General features: G+C 44.4%; 1 protein-coding gene across 2 annotated transcripts in view; it reads left to right on the top strand.

The window, feature by feature from the left end:
• Window positions 1–14900, top strand: part of LARP4B (La ribonucleoprotein 4B) — a 106501-nt gene that overhangs the window by 12041 nt on the left and 79560 nt on the right. The window contains exon 3 of one of the 2 annotated variants that reach the window (XM_042990915.1): window positions 10768–10857. The gene's annotated coding sequence lies outside the window, so the exon portion shown is untranslated. Of the gene's footprint in view, window positions 1–443; window positions 483–10767; window positions 10858–14900 lie in introns of those variants that run through there. The other variant, XM_042990916.1, reaches the window with a different exon arrangement.

The raw sequence follows: 14900 nt of genomic DNA, 5'->3' as shown, positions 1-14900 counted from the left end.
TGCGCGCCCGCGCCAATCACAAGCGCAGCCGGGAGGGGCGCGCGCACGGAAAGGCCGGGAAGCAGAGGGGAGGGCCGGGCGCCGCACGCAGCCAATCGGGACGCCGCGCTGCCATGACGAGAGGCTCTCCCGGGCGTAGAGCGCCAGTCGGCGGGCCTGGCCGCTGAGTCCGAGGGCGCGCGGGTGCGCGGGCGCGCGAGGCGGGACTTCCGCCGAGCCCCGGAAGTGGGAGCTGTGTGTTCTCATGCGAACGGGAAGGAGCGTTGGGGCGCCGGAGTCGCGAGGTTGAGACATTTTCGGGCCCGAAACGGGAAGGAGCCGCCGCCGCCCGCCGCCAGCCCGCGCCGCGCCGCCCCCGCCGCTCGTCCGGGCCGGCCGCGCCCTCCCCGCCCCTCCCTCTCGGCCCCGTCCGCGTGTGGCGCGGTCGCCGGGCACCGGGGCTGCGGCGGTCGGCGGCCGGGCGGCGGCGGCGCTGCTGACAGGTGAGCGCGGCAGGCGGCGAGCGGGCCGCTCCGTCCTCTCCGCTTCCCGCTTGGAGCCGGGCCGCCGCCTCGGACCCGCGCCGCGCCCGCCTGTCACGGGCCGCCATCTTCCCGGAGGACGCGGCGGCGGGCGGCGGGCGGGCCGGACGGGGCCGGGCGGCGGGCAGGGCCGCGGTGGCGGGGCCGCGCCGGGCTGCGGGGCCCGGGTGCAAGGCCGGGGGTCGGGGCCGGGGCGCGGGGGTCGGGGGTGGGAGTCGGGGGCGTGGGGGTCGGGGCCGGGAGTCGGGGCCGGGGGCGTGGGGGTCGGGGCCGGGCCAGCGCCGCCGTCCGGCCCGCACTGCAGAGGCCTCGCCCTGCCCTCCGCCCCGGGCCCAGGCCCCGGCGGCCGGCCGGGCGGGGAGGGGACGGGGTCATTCGGACCAGGAAGTGGGGATCCTGTTGCTCCGGGTGTGTCTGGGGAGCTCCCGTTCTCCTCTCGATGGGCTTGAGCAGAGGCGGGTTCTGAAGGAATTAGAGAGAAATCAAATCTAAGGATGCCCTGCGTTCGAACTAGGACCACGGTACACTGTGGTGAAAAGGACAGGTCAGCAGTCTCTTACCACCTGCGTCTCAGTCGTGTCCAATCAGAACGTAAACTTAAGATTTCCGCGCAGTTTTGTGTTGCATGTTCGTTTCTTATTTTTATGTAAAACGGCCTTTAATTTTGGATGAGATGCAACTAGAAAATTATCCGTAGGGTAACTCTTAAGCGTTCGACACCGTCTTCCTGGCTGCACTGTAATTTGTCCTAATCTTAAACGGAAGTTTGAAGTTTTGGATAACTGAGGAAACCGAACGATTTCGCTGCACTGTGCAGGGAAATTACTTGGTAAGTGTGAGGGTTTTAAAAAAGGATAATGCCAACTCGAAGACGAATGTTGTAAGTGTACAAATTACTTTCCCTTTCGAAAGTTTTTTTTTTTTCTTAATGCTATTTATAAAGTTGGTCTCTTAAGTTGTGTTAAGAATTTAAAATGCACTTGAAATAGGTGCTAAGCTGTCCTTTGCAAAAGGGGGGGGAGGGGAAGAGATGTTCCCTGGTGCACCGTGTGAGCAATGTGCAATTTCCATACTTCCCCACCTGCCCGGCTCCCTCTAATTTACAGTCAGGGTAATTTACAGAAGTTGAAATGGTCGTGTCTTTTTCGCTTTCCTCTGTATTTAGTATAGGGACAGGCAGTTTGATGAAACAAGCTATAAGAGAGATCTCTCACTGGAGTTTGCTTGGGTTGCTAAAGTGAAGCATCAGATTAGCAAATTTATTATTCAACCATAAAGTTGATTTGTGTATTTCCCTTTGAAACTTGCCTGTGGTTAGAGATAAATTTCATCCTGTATTTTGAAACATTAATGTGACTTGACTTATTTACATGGAAGAATGGCATGGTGTCTTACGGGTTGGAAATGACTTACCCTCTTGGTGCTTCACTGGCCATCTCTAGAAGGGGTAATAATGTCAGCCTCTTAGGGTTGTTGTGACAAGTTGGGTGTTTTACTATTCATTAACCTATTAATAGAAATTAATAATAAGTTCTTATTAAAACTTGAAAATGTTTACCTTATTACTATTTTCAATATTCGGTGATTGTCAATTTTAATAAAAAATTGAAAAATGCTTTGGAGAGTTTTTGTTTTGGTGTGTTTTGGTTGTTTGTTTTTGCTTGATCACATGTATCTGGGCAGAGAAAGCAGATTCTGAGGATAAAATGTGTATTTTGAGAAAGCAGTTACACTATGTTTGAGTAGAAGCCAGAGAGAAAATAGATGATAATGCAAGTGCTAGCATTCATTTTAACGTGTTTTCGTGGAAGAGTAGATGAAATTAAATGGCAGCATGTTCAGGGAGATAGTGATTTTATTTAGGGTTCCCAGGGATTGTGCTTTAAAGGAAGTTGAGAGTTGGAGAATTTATTGAACTTAATATGATTTCCACCAATAAGCATGAGTTTTGACAAATACATATTTAACCTCTGTGGACACATTTTAGTGACTTGTTTGTATGAAGCAGTCTTCATATATAAAACGTAAGTCTAAAATATGAAAAGTGCGAGTTGGGAGCACCAGGTTGTTAACAGTAATACAATAAACAGTACCTTCAGGTAGTTTAACTCCTGTTAAGTAGATTTGCAACAGTATTTACAAGTTTTTGTAGTGCTAGACCTGTGGTCCCATTTACCAAGTGCGAAGTGCCTGACAGACTCCTTCCACTCTTATTTCAAAGTGTAGTGCTGGATTCATACTTTCCATAGTGATAAGTGGGATCATAATTTTGGTCTTCTAATTTTAGTAACATGTGGTCTCTTTATGATGGTCCCTGGAGATTGTTAAAAGCAGTATGGATCTATGTTACTTTAAGTTGTGTTTGTTATTGCCCTCCCCTTAAAGGCTCAAGTTTTAAATACGCTTGCATAACCTCATGGTTGTGCTCTTAGAATTCTCTCATACTGGGGCCCCTGGGTGGCTCAGTCAGTTAATTGCCGACTTCAGTTCAGGTCATGATCTCGCGGTCCGTGAGTTCAAGCCCTGCGTCGGGCTCTGTGCTGACGGCTCGGGGCCTGGAGCCTGTTTCAGATTCTGTGTCTCCCTCTCTCTCTGCCCCTCCCCCGTTCATGCTCTGTCTCTCTCTGTCTCAAAAATAAATAAACATTAAAAAAAAATTTTTTTTAAATAAAAAAAAAAGAATTCTCTCGTACTTAAGTATTTCTTTCAGTTTGGTAAATGCCAGAAAATCTCCGTGTGTTCTTGTAATTCCTCCTAAAAGGCCATTGACTGAACCTTTTTCTTATGGACAGAAGAAAACAAACACTGAAGTAGTTTTTATAGAAAATACATAGTTAAAAACTTGCTGGGCTTTGTTGCTTTTGCTCTTTTGTAAAACTTTATTCCTTTAAAGAGTTCTCTTTTTTTGTCAGAGCTAATTTTAGAGTACACAGTAAATGAGGCACTGCCTTCTGAGAGAGAGAGAAAACTCACCAGATCTGATTGTAGTTTAGTTCAGCTCAGACTGTTTGCTAATTGTTGTACTTGCTAATACCTTTGGAGCTACTCTACTTCTCCTGGAGTTACCTTGACTAGAAAATGAATTTCTTTATTAGAATATGGAATTGTAAAGTGAAAAACCATTAGGTTCTCTTATTAGAAGGAAGATAATTCCAATGTGGAAATGTTTTTTTGGTTTTTTTTTGCTAACGATCTAACACTTTGTTTTTCCTGTATGTAAATAAATGTCTTTAACCTTAGGAACAGGTAAGAAAAGTATTAACTCCGCTCATGTCTCCTTCCCTTCTTACCTTCCTCCACCCCCAAGGCCCTCTTGTCCCTTTAATGCTTTCATAAACTGACTTTTCACCATTTTCCTAGTAAGCTGCCTTCACTTAGTTAATAAGGGCTGCAGGTGAGTGATGCCACCACTTTTGCATCTCCTGTCGCAGTTTGATTTTGTCTTTAGTGTCCGTCCTACTTCCCTGGTAGTGAGACCTGGGTCACAGAGTGAATTGTATAACGTGAAGGACATTTCATAATTTGACTCAAATTTAAAAGCATGCTACTTGATTTTTAGGGAGACTTTGATAATCCTTAAGATGAGACTTAGTCTTCACTGAAAATGTTCTTTATGAAGTCTAATATGCAAATTTTTTGGTTTAAAAACTTATAAATTAGGATAGTATTTGTGTGACAGAAATAACATGTCTCTTTTTTACAGCACACCGTTTTGGTCACACTATGGCTAGAGGCTGCTTTAAAAGCATATCCTGTTTGTTAGGCCCTTTTTAAAAACTCCTCTGTGACTGTCCCCTGCCTAAATAAGAAACACCCAGGGGCCTGGCTCCAGGGGCCTTGGCATTTCTGCATCCTCCTTGCTGGCCAGGCCACCTTTGCTTGGCCTGAACTGACCACTGCCTCTACCTCAGGACCGTGATGTTGGAGATAGTGCTGCCTCTGCTCCCCATAGTTTCTTTGCTTGAAATTGAATGTCTTTTTTTAAATTTATTTTTTCTTAACTTTGCTCTTTAATCCATCCTTATAAGGGTATTTCAGGAGTCCTTCAAGAATCCTTGCCTTAATTTCTAAAGTCGTGCTTAGTTCCTCTCTGTTTCTGTATCACCTTAGGCACAGCCCCTAATTAAGTAAAGCTCCTTGTGGGTGAGATGCTTTTTTTGTAACCTCTTTGCCAAGCTCAGGTCCAGGCCCCCCATACAGATCTTCCTCAACTTAGGATGGGCTTATGTCCTGGTAGGCCTCCTGTAAGTTGAAAATGTTGTTAAATCAAAAATGTATTTAATACACCTAACCTTGAACCTCACAGCTTAGCCTTATTTACTGTAAACATGTTCAGAACACTTACATTAGCCCGCGGTTGGGCAAAATGCTCTAACACAAAGCCTGTTTGATTATGAAGTGGTGACTGTCTCTTGTGTCATTCATCGAATACTGAAAGTGACGAACAGAATGGCGGTGTGGGTACAGTTGTTACTCTCACGATCATGGGGCTGTCTGGGAGCCTGCTGGCTGGGAACAAGGTGGAAATTCAAAATTTGAGGTACAGCTTCTATTGAATGTGTATCACTTCTGCACCATTGTGAAGTTGAAAACTTGTATGTTGAAACATAAATTGGGGGCCCTCTGTGGATGTTTAGTAAACTAACTGGATGGAAAAAGGTGTGTCTGAAGACACCTCTCACTTCGTTGTAGGGAAATGACTTGCGGATAGTAGTTGCATGCCTGTGTAACAGACACGAGAATCTTCACTTGAAATGAATGCAGTGGAAAGTGCATGGTTGTATTTACAAAATGTTAGTGGTTTGATAGCTCTATCTAGTGCTTGCCGTGTTTTAGATGGACTCATTTAATTACGTGACCTAGATTGTACTCTTTCTCAGTCTTTAGAAATGTGCCCCCTTTTTAATAACAAATGTTTCTTCTTTATTTGGCTTTAAAATGAAAACAGATTATATTAGCCCAAACAAAGCAATTTACAATAGTGAAAATGTATTTTTAAACTTAAGTGGATTTTTCCATTTTTCATTCCCTGTGGAGAGTCATTGCTGCAGGGTCGGGTAGGGATGTAAGATAAGGGCTCATGCCTTCTTTGAGGAGGTGTTTTGATCGGTGGGACGTGCGCAGTACAAAGACAAATGATACCAGAGCTTTAGAGCTCTTCTCTAGGGCTTGTGGTCTAGAAGGATCTAGAAGGGAAAGTGTGTTGTTTTATTTAGAGGAATGCAGGCAGGCATTTGGGTTCTTGAAGCTTCCATCCACAAAACTTGTTGATGGCTCTCAGCACACACTCCCTCGAGTAGTCTAGCTGTTACTGTTATATTACTACAGCAGGTCCTATGGCCGGCCCCCTGATCTCCGTTCCCTTATTTCTCTTTGTAGCTCTTATTATACTGTAATGTTCCAAGTAATTTCCATGTTTTTTTTTTTTTTTTAATGTTTGTTTATTTTTGAGAGAGATAAGAGGGCGAGCAGGGGAAAGGCAGAGAGAGACAGACACAGGGAGAGACAGGATCCTGGGCAGGCTCCACGCTGTCAGCACAGAGCCAGATGCAGGGCTCAAACTCATGAACGGTGAGATCATGATGTGAGCTGAAACCAGGAGTCGGACTGAGCCGACATTAACCGACTGAGCCACCTAGGCGCCCCTGTAACTTCATATTTTATGTATGGTGCTTGAAAGTTAACTTTCTGAGGTTGAGGGTTTCTGTTTTCTTCAGTGACATGCACCTAGACCTTTGAACAGTACAGAGTATTCACTGAATAATTTATGAATAAATCTTAGGGTTATAATGGTGAGCAGAAGGGATGGATTGCTCTCCTTTCTGGAGCTTACTGTCCACTGAGGGACGTAGATAACCAATGAGCACGTATGAGAGCCATACATTGTGTTGGCCTTGTAGGCCTTGAGGGGCCAGGAGGCTCCCTTAGGAAGAGTGCAGTAGGGCGGGGGGGGGGGGGGGGCGGGTAGCCGGCCATGGAAACAAGATGGGTGCACAGCATTAATGAGCACAGCGTTTGGAGGAATAATTTGAATGAGGCTGAGTAAAGAAGGGGTCAGACGAGGTAGCAGCTGGATCACATGGGATCTGAGAGATCTCCGCATAGGTGAGAATTTTGCTCTGTGTCTTAAGAACAATAGAAAGCAGTTGGAGGGTTTTCAGCAGGAGAATTCCATGACTATTGCCTTTTTAAGCAATCTTACTCCGATTTATGGAGAGTGGCATGGGGAGAAAGGAAAGGGCACACTCAGATGGGTATTACTTGGCCCTGAGGTGGAGGGCCCTCGTGTTTATGTTGTGTTTATCACAGTGCAAAGGTCAAGCCCTGGGCGAAATGAAGACTAGCTTGTTTAGGAACTTTTTCATTTATATTAAACATAATGTGTAAAACAATATTTTAAAAATTTGCCTTAAGTTTGCTTGTGTTTATCAGTTGTAAAGTATATTTGTTATTTCAGCTTTTATTACGACAGAATAATTAAGAGATTCCTTTTTTAGAAACTTCTGAAGAATGAGAACATTCTGTTTTCAGATTTCGAAAAGTTTTGTTTTATTGTCAAAGTTCAAAATACAAGGATAAAAACATAGTGACTGGTTTGATACAGATTTACAAGTTGCCTGAGTTTACAAGTTGATTATATCTCTCTGAACATGTTAAAAAACCCCTTTTCAAATATTTTATTCTGAAAATATCGTGTCCTTTAAAACCAGTTCTTTAAAGATTACTTTCTGAACATTTTTCTTTGTTAATTATGTTATTTCTCTGTATTTCATTGTTAAATTTTACCATCTGTGTAATTTCTCCTTACCATATATAACGTATGTATCCTCAGAGAGCTTGTAGTACTGTATAGCTGCCAGGCTCTTTCCAACTCTGCAGAGTCACAGAATCACAGAATAGCAGGAACATTTATTTATTTATTTATTTATTTATTTATTTATTTATTTATTATTTTGAAAGAGAGACCACACAAGTGGGGGGGGGGAGAGAGAGGAGCAGAGAGAGAGTGAGTGAGAGAGGGAGGGAGAATCCTAACAGGCTCTGCGCTGTCAGCACAGAGCCTGACGCAGGGCTTGAGCCCACGAATCCTGACCTGAGCTTACACTGAGAGTCAGATGCTTAACTGACTAAGCCACCCAGGCGCCCCAGCAGGAATTTTTAAAAGTAGACTTGAGGGACTTTGGACTTCGGCTCGAGTTGGGATCGGTTCATGAGTTCAAGCCCCACATTGGGCTACCTGCTGTTGTTAGCACGTAATCCCGCTTTGGATCCTCTGTCCCCCTACCTCTCTCTGCCCCTACCCTGAGCACGCCCTCCACCCGCCCCCCCCCAACACAAATAAATAAACATTAAAAAAAAATAAAAGTAGACTCAAAATGCCTGTGGAAAGTTACCTTTTAAAAATCTAGACATGTAGAACGTAAACCATTTTCTCTTGTGTTTTTAGGAGGTAAAAACATTCAAATGATAGTATGCTAGTTGTCATTTGGTGCAGAAGTTTATTGTAATAACTTTTTTGGACGAAACTTTCCCTGGGATTGGAAGTTTTCATGTTCCTTTTTGATTAATATCTGAATCTTCAGTGATTCTTGTTTTCAGAATATAAAGCTGTTTCCGGTGTCTCTTCAGCAGGTCACTTGAGTACAGACCATCGTACAAAATGAGTAACTGATGAGTCAGCGGTATTTTCTTCTTCACACGTTACACAGTAGGGGCGGGGGGGGGGGGCAGTCCGTGAGGACCAAAGGTCGAAATGAGTACAGTAGTTCACAGCAGTCTGTCTGTGCTTGCAGCTCTTCACACTTTTTTGTATATGTTGATGTGTTTTCATTTGTTTTGCTGAAATGATTACCTTTCAGGCCACCTCTGGGGGAGAGTTAACCCTAAGGGTGAATGGACCAGGAGGAGAAAATAGAATCGCCACAAAAAACTGCAGATTTTAAGTCTTTTGTGACCCCGTGAACCTCCACTTACCGGTGAAGTGTGTCCCTGCACACAGTGCCTTGAGGTCGTAAATGACCGTAAGTTTTAGTAGTTTCAGTCAAGACCAGGGACATTCTTGGCACTTTTCCTTTGAAGTTCAGGATATTGAGAGCGTGCTTGTCACTGTGGAGGTTTTTGATCTGTCAGCTCACTAAGTTTCGGGAAAATGCAAGATGACAGTTCAAGAGAAAAAGCTGCAGGTCAGGCATTGTCCCAGGATCATTAATGGCCCCTAATTGTATTACTAGGTGATTTTGTGAGCAGGGCTGGATCACTAACTTCCAGTTTACAATTTGGTGTGTCGGTGCAGTTAGGGAAGTGTATTGAAAATTTGTAAACCATATATTTACCAAGTGTTTAATAATATAGTACATCTGATCAGCCTAAATTCCGTTGCATGGAGAATTTTGTTTTCAGCACCGTTGTTCACTGTGGAGGTGGATGATGGGGAGGGAAGCCTCTGACAGTGTTCGCATGGTGTCTGCATGTGAGCGGTGTAACACTTGGAAATAGGACGTTCCCCGAGACTCTTCTGTTATTAACTGAGATTTGGTAAGTAGTTTCTGATAAGCAGGTGTAGTCCTTGGGTTTTGGAGCTCCAAAGACTCAGCCTGAAGCCCAGGGGAGTGCAAAGTGAGCGGGAGTGCAAAGTGAGTGTGCAGGGCAGCTGGTCAGCAGGTGGCAGAGGGTGTGGTGCCTTTGCTGTCCTCCCTGAGCTCAGTCCCGCCTTGTGCTCCAGTTACAGAACTCCCGGAAGGTGGTCTCGAGGTACTCCCTTGATGGGGGGGTTTCACAAAAGAACTAAAGTTGGTGGGAGCGTTCGTTAACCTTTCGAATGCTACAGAACTTTAAGTTGGCGTTTTACGGGGTTTTTTTCTAAAGCAGAATCTTACAGCAGCTATTAAACTCTATTTTTTGAAACATAAAAAAAAGCATTCATTTCAAGAAAATTAAAGGTGTTGTTCATCATTTTAGATAATTTAAACAACTTAGGAAGGCACCGACAGATCTTCCAATTTGTGTCATATATTCAGATTGCAGTTAACATGTTGTCTTTGAGAAATTCATATAAATTCAGTGGTTTCCTTCCTGAACTGGCAGACAGTTGTAAACCTTGCTATCCAGGCTGCTGGTGCCGGGCTCCATATTCAGGCTTTGAAATTGTCACCACCTCTGTTCATACTCATCACCTTTTTGTAAAGAGGGCTCAGACTTGAGAGGGGGTGACTTAGGTGAGCACTGCCACCTCTCTTGGCCTTTAGTTTACCATGCTCAACAACTGTTACTGCTTGCTTCCTGCTGTGTGCATAATGACTTCAGATTGGAACAGCCTGCAGCGTTCCTACAGGATGTGAGAAATGAATGCACACTGCCACAGTTCCTCACCCTCAGCAACGCGCATTTGGCTTGGGACTCGGAGTATCTAAAATCCTTGTTGTTTTTTGGTTTTTTTTTTAATTTGTTTTTCAGAACACCTGTTTCACTGTTTGGAAAACTGAGGCCTGGAGACAGTTTGTTTTCTATCACACGATGAAGAGCAGAAAATGGGGCCAATCTAGTTTCTTGCTTCCAAGTCCATTGCAAACAGGACCCAACTCTTGGAAATGTTAGGTGTCCTATGTACGCGTTAGGTCCAAGTAACCTGATACATTTGCAGCCTATGCCACACTCTTCAGTTAAGCTTCAGAAGTGCTGGTTTGAAACAGCTAAGCTTCAGAAGTGCTGGTTTGAAACAGAAAGTTTTAATAGTGCTCTGTACAGTGAGTATTACTAGGGTGAGGGGTACCTCATACCCCAAGACTGAGAGAAGTTCATTTATTTCACTGGACAGTAATTCAGAATTACTGGAGCTGATGCTGACTGATAGTTCGCTTGGAACTTTTACGGTGTTACGGTTACGGTGTTCATGTGTTGAATTATAATCCTAAATGGCCTTGGAGTCATGATCCAGTTATTTATAAAATGGAGATTGTATTGTGCTAGGATACATATCCTTTGGAATATCAAACTGAAAGATTATCTAGAGTAGTAGATATTTTTGAAATCACAACTGTAGAACTTAAATTCTTTTTTAAGTGTGGTATCCCTTTTGCAGGGAACACTTCGTGCTAGGTGGTATTCACTGTATTTTAATATCATCTGATTAGCATTGTCATGTTGGGAAATGTGAAAGCGTGTTCAGTTGCCATACCTGGCATTTGAGCCCTGGTCTTAGACTCTGGCTGCTCCTTTGTGAGTCACCGTGGCGCCCCTGTCTCCCCAGGTCCGGCCTCTGGCTCCCTAGTGATTAGTAATGACTGCGTTGGTTTAATCACACGCTGTGATGCACCTGCCCTAAACATGCTCACAGTAGGTAAGATGGGAGTGTCCAGCGTCACTACCTGGTCAATGGGGACTTGGGGTGCTGGGCGGGCCTCGAGCCTCTGCTCTTGACTCCTCCTCAGATGCCCAACCTGTTGTTCATCGGTGGACTGGAGGTGGTGGGGGCGGGGGGGGGGGGAGTTCCTTAAACTTCTGTGTCTGTGTTTAACATTTCTGGTATGTGTCTGTTTTTGCAGTGAAAGGACTCGGCTTACAGATTTTCAAAAAGATCTTTGACCTCCACATTCAATACAAAAAAATTTTAGCATATGTTTGCCACTTAGGAACTTCTTCCTAAGAATAAAATAACTTGTTATTTTAATAATTAAATGTAATTTTTTATTGTCAGCATCACTTTGTATTTGGCTCTACTGGATGTTTAGATTCCACGTATACACATATGCACACATACATCCAGAATCTGGAGAGCATCTGAGATGAAATGAAACCGAACCCATGATAATTTTGCCCCGACCTAAAAATACTACCATTTCCCACATTAACACATCATTTGTAGTCTGCAGCAACAGAGGCTTTTACTTGGAATCATCGTTTTAAAGACCAAAAATTTCTTCCTGCGTGTTTATTGCATGAAAGACGCAGTGTGATTAAAACACGTATTTCCTGAGGTTTTACTCTGATAGGTACTGTGTCAGGAATATAGTGGCCGAGAAGATAGACGCGTTCCTGCCCTCCCAGCATGGGAGAGACAGCGTGCTCTTGACACGCTGCGCCGCTGGGCGTGATGGGTTTGTAACCCAGGCAGTGGGAAGACGGAGAATGCCAAGCGCAGGCCTTCGGGGTGTGAACTGCAGGGTAGTAGATAGTTTCCTGTTTCAGGAAGGTCGTTCTGTGAGGAATTGGTGGGGTTGGAGATGTGTAAGAAGTCAGGTAGTGATTTGGTTCCGAGATGGTGGTTATCGGTAATAGAGGTGGGAAGATACAGGCTAATTTGAGAAGAAGAGGTTGAAAATGCATTGGTAGGTTTCTGGTTTGGGCATCTGGGTAGATGATATGCTGTGTTTCGTTGAGATGGAGGGGTTGTCAGATTTGCTTTATTTCTCTTCAGGAGAAGGGTGGTGGGAATGAATTTTTGTAGACGATGGATTTTGGGGAGCCGATCACTTGCACTGACCTTCAGCCTGCAGTACTCACAGAGGTGGGAGAACACCCCCGGGCTTGGGGTGCGGGAGGAGCCCCTGGAGTCATCTGTGGGCCTTGCGGGGCTGGCGTGGGCTGCCCACTTCCTCTCCCCACCAGCTGGGTGGTGTGCTTTCAGGAGCCAGCTCGGGGTGTTCCCACGCGGGCTTAGGGCACTCCGCTCCTTCCTGCAGTTGTAGGACATAACTAGTATGGGCTGTTACAGTAGTGTGGAAACACAGGCGCACGACTTTGAAAACTTTGGAGTGTCTCAATAAAAACAAATCACAAGGAAAACTGTTAGGTACATGGGTAAGACACTATAAAAATTGGAGAATATTCTAGAAGGACTGTGCTTTTCACACTTTGTAACTAAGTTGTACTTTAAAGAAACAAAGGGAAAGTCTTGGTGATGGGTTATGGATGTGGTTTAGGTGAGAGAGAAAGAAAAGAGGGTCTGGTGGACTGAATCAGTCTAAGGAGAAAGCCCAAGCCACGGAGCACACACGAGTTAAAGTGGTGAAGTGTTCACGTGTTGGTGTTTAGAATCGCCTGCTTGAATTCACGGCTACTTCCGGTCACACAGGGCCAGAGCTTGTGTTGCGCTTAGTGCAGAGGAAGAGCATCCGTGGGGGTGAGAAGGGAGGGGGAAAAAAAGGCTGAGAGTGGAAAGTATGATCCAGCTGCCTGGAGGCTGAGGAGGGAGAGTGCCCAGCACAGGCAGACCTCAGCAGCAAGCAGGTGATGGGCCATCTTTGCAGAGCTTGGAGAGCTCAGAGAGCTTCGCAAAGCTTGGACGGGCCCCCGGCCCCCTGGCTTTATCCTTCCTGTCCCTGCTTCTCTGACCTTTCGGCTCTTCCTCCCTTGCGCGTGCTCTGTCTTTGGAGACCACCTAGGCCAGGCGTGTTTGAACAGTGCTGGAGGAAGAAGGGAGGATGCAGGAAGAGAGGAGGGTCCCGAGCACAGATAAAGGACCAGCGCTCCCTTAGTTAGTATGTTTCTTCTCCAGATCTTCTTTGGGTGGAAACTGCTGACAAAAAGTCAGTTGTTTTCGTGAAGATTTTTTAAGTTGTGTTATGTTCAGGCTGTATTTGGGGTCCCTTGCTTTGACTTGTGAGGTCCGAATTCCTTTTTAAGTTTTTTTTTTCAGTTTATTGATTGATTGATTTAGCGTATGCAAACAGGGGTGGGGCAGAGAGAGAGGGAGATCGAGAATCCCAAGCAGGCTCCGTGATGTCATCGCAGAGCCTGATGCAGGGCCGGATCCTGCTAACTGAGATCATGAGCTGAGCTGGAATCAAGAGATGACCCTTAACCGACTGAGCCACTGAGGCACCCCTGATTTTCAAGAGCTTGTGTAGGATTATAATTGTTGCAGGATATTTCACTCTCTGTCACCAAAGTGCTAAGAAATCTAGATCTGTTAGGAATACTAAATTTGAGAAAGGAGGGATGCACATTTATATAGGTCTTGAAATAAGGTGTATTTTATCACCACTTCTAAAGCTGTTAAATGGCTTTTAATTTTTAAGGAAGCTGGCTTGCCTATTCACATAACAAGATTTTAGAGAATGTCTATAGGGCTGTAGTGAGCACTTGGGGAAGATAAGTTGCCATCTTTATCACTGCCATCTGTTGGATCAAACAGCTCTTTACTGATTTAGAGTCCTACAGACCCTTTGGAATGTTTTCATGACGTGCTGAATTTCATTCTTCGTTTGTAGAAACACTACACATTCAGGATGTTCTTGCTTTGTTTTGATTTATTGGTTAGCTGGTTGACACAGATCAGAAGTACCTTTTCCCAAGACAAAGCTTTTCCTTTAATTTAATGCCCTTGAAAGCTACGTGTCTGTTATAGAATGAAGATATTCTGTCCGTGTCGGGTGTACAGGTTTTTGTTGTGTTGGTTGTTTTGTTTTTAATGTTTATTTTTTTAACGTTTATTTATTTATTTTGAGATAGCACGCGTGCACAAGTGAGCAGAGGACAAATAGGGAGAGAGAGAATCCCAAGCAGGCTCTGTGCTAACATCTGGGATCTATCTCACGAACTGTGAAATCATGACGTGAGCTGAAATCAAGAGTCCAAAGCTTAACCAGCTGAGCCACCCAGGTGCCTCAGTTGTTTTTTTTTTTAAACTAATTAAATTTATTTATTTATTACTTAATCACTTTATATATATAAATAGTTCTGGACTTTGGACAATTTTATCACCTTTAGTTCTGATTCTTTGGCGCCCTCCTAGGAATAATAAGCATACTGCAGTCTGAGCAGCACAGGATTAAGTCAGCTCTGAGCCGCTTTCCAGCTCTGAATTCTGTTATTTGCTGAAATGCTGAGTTCTAAGGTTGCTCACCAGCCCCCCCCCCCCCATCTCACTTAACTAGCATCTGCTGTCAGTTGAAAAGCTGTAGTTATGGGACTATAAATTGGAAAGTAATAACATGTGATCAGCAGTCTTTAAAGAAATGAAAGATTGATAAGGTTGAGGTGAAATAGAGACTTTTTCCTTTGAAAAGATTTGAAGCAATGTCCTATCCAGAGTTCGTTTATGAAGAGGACTTCTGGGTCTCTTGAAAGACTTTTTTATGATACTGAGTCTTGACTTTTCTTTGGTGCAGGTATACGCTGGTACTGCATTTGATCGTTGGCGCTTTTTATGTTCAGCTGTAAATGAGAGAAAGTGAAGATTTTTATGGAGAGTGTGGGTAATCCCAAGAAAAGGATCCCATGTTCAAAATGAAGTTAACAAAACTGTGTCCTAAAGAAAGGGAGAACCACATATATGCCGTTTCCTAGGGTAAAAATGAATTCTGAAAGATATTGAATGAAGCAGTTCTGCTGTTTGTCTGTAAGGTGATCATAGAATGAACTGCCAGCAGTAAGCTGTTT

This window comes from Panthera tigris, chromosome B4, assembly GCF_018350195.1.
Source record: "Panthera tigris isolate Pti1 chromosome B4, P.tigris_Pti1_mat1.1, whole genome shotgun sequence".
NCBI lineage: Eukaryota > Metazoa > Chordata > Mammalia > Carnivora > Felidae > Panthera > Panthera tigris.
This window is presented reverse-complemented; position numbering and strand designations above follow the sequence as displayed.